This window comes from Phascolarctos cinereus, unplaced genomic scaffold (assembly GCF_003287225.1).
Source record: "Phascolarctos cinereus isolate Bilbo 61053 unplaced genomic scaffold, phaCin_HiC Scaffold_5;HRSCAF=322, whole genome shotgun sequence".
NCBI classification, from domain to species: domain Eukaryota; kingdom Metazoa; phylum Chordata; class Mammalia; order Diprotodontia; family Phascolarctidae; genus Phascolarctos; species Phascolarctos cinereus.
In genome coordinates this window covers 57,015,619-57,021,625 of record NW_027555958.1, presented here as the reverse complement: position 1 = coordinate 57,021,625, position 6,007 = coordinate 57,015,619, and the positions used below count along the sequence as shown (strand labels likewise).

Genomic DNA, 6,007 nt, shown 5'->3' with positions numbered 1-6,007 from the left:
CTACTCCACCCCACCCCCCATTGCTGCCATGGCACTTTCACTTTCACGCGGGGGAAGGAGAGAGAAGGGCGGTCCGGGGGTGGGGCAGCTCACCTTCCGGGCCCTGGAGCCGCCCTCTCCTCACCTGCCGGAGGAGCTGACTCTAGTTCCAACTTCAGGGCTCCAGTCCCGGCGGCTGACAGCGCGTCCGCGCCCAGCTCTCCGGGAATGGGGCGGCGCTGAATCCCAGGGGCTGGGCTCTCCCGACCCTCAGAAGGAGATTGTGACTTTTGGATCTCCTCCTCTTCCCGCCCTCTCAAAAGAAGAGGTGGGAGGGGAGGTCGAGATAGTGTTCTAATTACCCTGCCTTGGTCTGTCTGACCACTGCTGGAGAATTGTGCTCAACTCTGGGCGTCTCACTTTGGGAAAACATTGACGAGCTGGAGAGCGTTGGATGGACTGGATGCCACTCCATACAAGGATTGGTTAGAGGAACTGAGGATGTTTAGCCCGTATAGAGAGAAGGCTGAGGGTGGGGAGTGGAGGTGGGGAGAGGGACAAGAACACACTGATGGGGTCATCAAATATAAAAGAATCTACCAGTAAGAGGAATTCTACTTTGCACCAACGGGCCAAACTAAGCTAGATGGGAAAACTTCCTAGAAATGAGAGCTGTCCAGAAGAGAGACGCCTGTCTCTGGAGGTAGCAATCTTCTCTTCACTGGAGATGTTTGTAGAGTCACAGATTCAGAGGCGGGGGGAGGGGGGGGACACCTTAGAACCATCTAGTCGAATTCTCTGATTTTATAGAGGAATAAAAGGAGCCCCCAAAAAGTTCAGTGACGACTTGCACAAGATCACACAGATATGACAAAGACAGGATTTAAACTGAGCCCAGGTGTCGTGGTGGATAGACCACTGGCCCTGAAGTCAGGAGGACCTGAATTCAATTTCGATCTCAGACACTTACTACTTATTGGACAAGTCACTGAACCCTGATTGCCTCCAAAAAAAATTAAAAGTAAATAAACTGAGGTCCTTTGACTCTCAGACCATTGCATCACCTCCAGGGAAGGCTGGATGGAAGACTTGGAGGGATCTTGAGAAAATAACTTTTTAGGTACTGGTTGGAATACTTCTAAGGTCCCTTCCAACTTTGTGATTCTTTCTGGAGGAAAAGTACCCTCTTCTGCTGAGATGCAGAGATATGCCAAGGTATTCCATGGTTATTAATAAACCTGCCAGGTGTCTAGATCGGAACCAAAGGATCATGCCCCTCTTTCCCTGACACTGTTTTAGCTCTTGCTCATTTCCCAATTCCTACTCCCATTTTTATTTTGCTTATTTTTTTCTTCTTCTTTCCACCTCACTCGCACTTGGACTCCTGGAATGAGGTCATGTGGTAGAGTGGAAAGAGCTCTCAATTAGAGGACTTGAGTTCCCCTCTCTGATATTTAATATCTCTGGACCTTGGGCAAGTAACCTCCCCGGTTGTAGGGACTTCATCTACAAATGAAGAAATTGGATTAGGTGACTTCTGAGGCCCCTTTTCAGTCCTGAATCTATTATCCTATCTCATCTCCACCAATATCCCTAGCCTATGCCATCCTTTCAGCAATCCAAGTCAAATCTTCTCAGACTCTATACCTTGGTTGTTGGAGGTGAATCTCAACATTTGCAGGATTCCACCCTTTTGCAAATCCAAACTTCCACCCCCTAGAATGGCTCACCTCAACCTCCAGGGCCTTCTGTTGATAGATCTTCTGCCCTGGCTCTGCCCCTAGAACTGCTGATACCCCTCCTCCATTTTGGTTAATCAGGAAGAAGGACCCTGAAGGGAGTTTGATTAAGACTCTGCAGAAATAGCCTTTATAAAATTCCTCTACCGTTGCCTGAAACCTCTTCCAAGCAACACTTTGAGTACAGATTATACAACTTTGGGTGGAGAGACGGGAGACTGGGGGTAGAGAGTCCAACCCTAGCATTAAATAGTCTAGTCTCAGCTTAAAAGAGTCTGACAGCACTTTTAGTCTGTACTATGCAATTTAGGCTTAATTATACACTGTCTTGTATTGTTTTCTGGTTCATGCATGCATGTCTTCCTCCATAATCCACCCACCCCCAACTAACTCATAAGTTTCTTAAGGGAAGGGACTTTATCATATAATTTTTCTGTCATCCCCCCCCCATATAATTCAGGGCACCTACTAGATATTCAGTACATGACGGATTACTTGATTATTACTTGTCTATTGCAATAGACCAGATGAGATGTGGTGAAAATGGCTGTGGGAGCAGATAAAAGGGAACAGATGAATGAAATTTTGCAAAGCTAGAATTGGCAAAGCTTGCTACCAATTGGGTGTGGGAGAAGGATGAGGAAGAGTGAGCAGGTTAGGAGGGAGACTCGACTTTTGCCCAAATTTTCTGCCCCTCATGCCACAACCCACTCTTCCTTTTGAATCACAACTCAAATTCCTTTTCACAATCTCTCTTCTTCAATTACCCTTCAGTAATTAGTCCACCTCTATTTATATTTTAATACCTCAAGGATATGTAATTTCACTTTCTACCTATGCAGGAAGCAACCCTTCCATTACTTCCTCACTCAACTCAAATTGTTCACTCAAAAGTTACCAATGATCGTTTAACCAGCAAACCTGCTGGCCTTTTCTGAATCCTCATCTTTCTTGATCTCTTTGCAGCATTTGACACCAATGACCACCCTCTCTTCCTGGCTACTCTTTCCTCTCTTGGTTTTCATGACCCTCTTCTTTTTTGGATCTTTTTCTTCCTGATTGACCACTCCTTCTCAATCTGCTACTGGAACATAATCAGTATTCTACCTTCTAACTATAAGTGTATTCTAAAGTTCTATTCTGAGCCTTGTCTCTCTACACTCTCTGAGTGACCTCATCAATGACTACAGTTTCAAATACCATCTCTACAAAGATTATTCCTAGACCTGTATACATTCAGGCCTACTCTCTCTCTTGAACACCAGTCCCATAGGAACAACTAAATTGGATGTCCCACAGGCATCTCAAATTCAACATATCCAAACCAGAATTCATTATCTTTCTCCTCCAAACCAACCCTTCTAACAATTTTCTATTGAGGACACGCTATCTTTTCAGCCACCAGGAATCACAACTTCAGAGTTATCCTCACCTGCTTGCTCTCCATCAGTCACATCCCACACCCAATTGGTGGCAAGCTTTGTCAAGTATAACATTTCATTCATCTGTCCCCTTTTATCTATTCACAGAGCCCTTTTCATCACATCTCATCTGGTCTAGAGCAATAGCTTCCTAATTGGTCTCCCTGCTTCTAGTCTACCAATCTCCCTCCAAGACTGCTGAAACAATTTTCTGTGGGTGCCGTTCTAGCCATATCACTCCCATACTTAATAAACTCTATTGACTCTCTGTTACCTGTAGGATTAATTGCAATTTCCTCTGTTTGGAATTTTAAAACGTTTCTCAACCTCATTCTAACCTACTTATACAGGCTTATTACATACATTATTCCCCTTCCCATACTATAGAGTCCATCCAAACTGGTCTTCCTGCTTTCTCACTCGTGACATTCCACTTTCCATTGCTCCGGAGCTGCACAAGTTGTACTGTGTACCTAAAAATGGACTCGTTCCTCATCTCTGACTCTTAGAGTTCCCAGACTCTTTCACAGCTCGGATCAATGTCACCTCCTATATGAGGCCTTTCCCGATCCCCTTCCCTTTCCCCTTCTGCTAGTACTTCACCCTCAAATTTACTGTGCCTTTATTTAGAATATATTTTGTGGCTTCTTCTATGAGCACATCTTGTCTCCCCATCAGAATGTAAGCTCACTGAGGACTCGAATGATTTCATTTTCCTTTTTGTATTCTGGCACCAAGCACAGTGCCTGGCATACTGTGAGTCCTTCGTAAATAAATGCTTGTGGGTTGGTTGACTTAGTAGATACTCTTTGAAAATTGGTCATCAACCTGTGACCAAATTGGTGAGAAGCCTCTGGAGACTTAATTAAATGGTCCATAGAAGAACAGCCAGGTGTGTACTCAAAACCTTTCCAGCTTATGAGCTACCAGGCCTCATACTCTGCCGGCATAGCTTTCAAGTACCCAGGGTCCTCTCCACACAGTGATGAGTTGTTGTTCATCCTTCATTTTCAAAGAGGACATCATGGGGCTGTGTCTTGTGTGTGAATTGGATTTAAGTGAGGCAGAGTTGCACAGAGTCCTCAGCCCCACTCTCTCTTACAGAGTCATTCAAATCCAGTGGCAGGACAAAAGTCAGGATGGTTGGTGATGGCCCAGCATGCGGTGGATGACCTTGGTGTCTTTGACACCTGACCAAGCTCTAAGTATTCCACAGCACCTACTTCAGCTGCCTTCATGGCCATTGGAACAAATTGTTCTCATCTGCTCATTCTGCCAGGGGAAGTCTTCACATGCTTGGGGTAGACATCCCCCTAACTCACTGACAGGTTTGATTCTGCTGATTACCTTCAACCTGGTTTAGTCTATCTCCACAGACTGTTGACTGGGATGTGGACACTGTGCATTCAGCATGGTGTCTTGAAGCCACGAGGGAGTGGTGGGTAACAAGTAGACACCAAAAGTGGATGAGCAGTGAGAGAAATGATTATTTTTCTCTCAAATTAATAATCAATTATTGAATTAGCACAAAGATTTTTTCAGAAGCCTGTAGGTTGTTCAGTCTCTGAAGGACATTGCTGATAAAGAGATTGAATTAACTTGCTCCTCAACCTGGTTCAGACCCTACTGCAGCCTCACAAGGAATTTAATCTAAGGTGGGGAAGTCCATTGTGTTCTACTTAGGTTTGGGTAGGAATAGATTCTTTGATTAGATTGCTGGAGGCAATTCAGAAGTAAATGACATAATCAAAGTCACATCCCCCAGCTCCTTAATACAGTAGGTCCACCTCTGACTGTAATATTCATTCTCTCTCAATAATTGTTAACCAATCAGAGTTGATTGCCACCCTCAGGGACACCCACTTTTCCAAGGATTATGTAAACTGTGAGCCCACCGCCATGATTAGTCTTTGGCTTTCAAGAGTGTCCCTGACACATTTTATTGGTAATATACTAGCATTATAAATAAAATGATTAATTACCTAGGAATTATGTCTCTTGAACTTTTTAAATGTCACAATAGCCTTGAAAAGGGCTCAGGAAGCCCTCACACTAGAGGACGCTAGTCCTCTCCAAATACCCCTACACCCCGAGACTTTAGAGTAGCACTTCAGTGGAGGACCTTTATGATTTTTTTTAATTGGCTACATGTGTATCTATCCTATCTCTATAAAGGACAGCAAATTCTTGAGAATTAGAACATTGACTATTGTTGAATTTTTTCCCCACGGACCTAGCTTATTTTCTGTGGATATTGGATAATAAAGGTGTCTTCCTTACGCCATCTTAGCACACCATATTCCTTTATAATGCACTTGTGTACCATCCAACTAGAGGCACATCACCAGGGCGACCTAAAGGTGGGTACATTTTTCAGCTACAACAGCTCCCCAAGACTGTCTACTAAGACTTGATGGGTTATAATCTGCATTGGTGCAGGATTCATCCTTTCTCTATCATGCATCTTCAATATCTCTGACTCCATTGACTTTTTCCCTTCTGCCTGAAAAAAAAAATGCTCAAGTCTCTGCAAACTTAAAAGACTTGTCCCCAGGTCTTCTACACCAAGGATTTTTATGCTTTTTTTGTGTGTGTCATGGACCCCTTTGTCAGTCTGGTGAAACCTCCAGACTCCTTTTCAAAATAATATTTTTAAATGCATAAAACAAAATACATAGGATTACAAAGAAACCAATGATGTTGAAAAAAAATGTAAGTTCACAAACTCCCTGAAATCTGTCTAAGGACCTGTCGGTATCTGCAAACCCCAAGTTGAGAGCTTCTGCTCTATACCATCCATCTATTGACCCATCTCTTTGCTTCCCTTCCATTGTAAACTTCTTTTAAAAAAAGTCTTCTATATTCATT

General features: G+C 43.6%; 1 protein-coding gene across 2 annotated transcripts in view; it reads left to right on the top strand.

Annotated features, from left to right (window-relative positions):
* The window catches only part of CHI3L2 (chitinase 3 like 2), a 69,503-nt gene that overhangs the window by 1,904 nt on the left and 61,592 nt on the right, over positions 1-6,007 (top strand). The gene's annotated exons all lie outside the window — the stretch shown is intronic.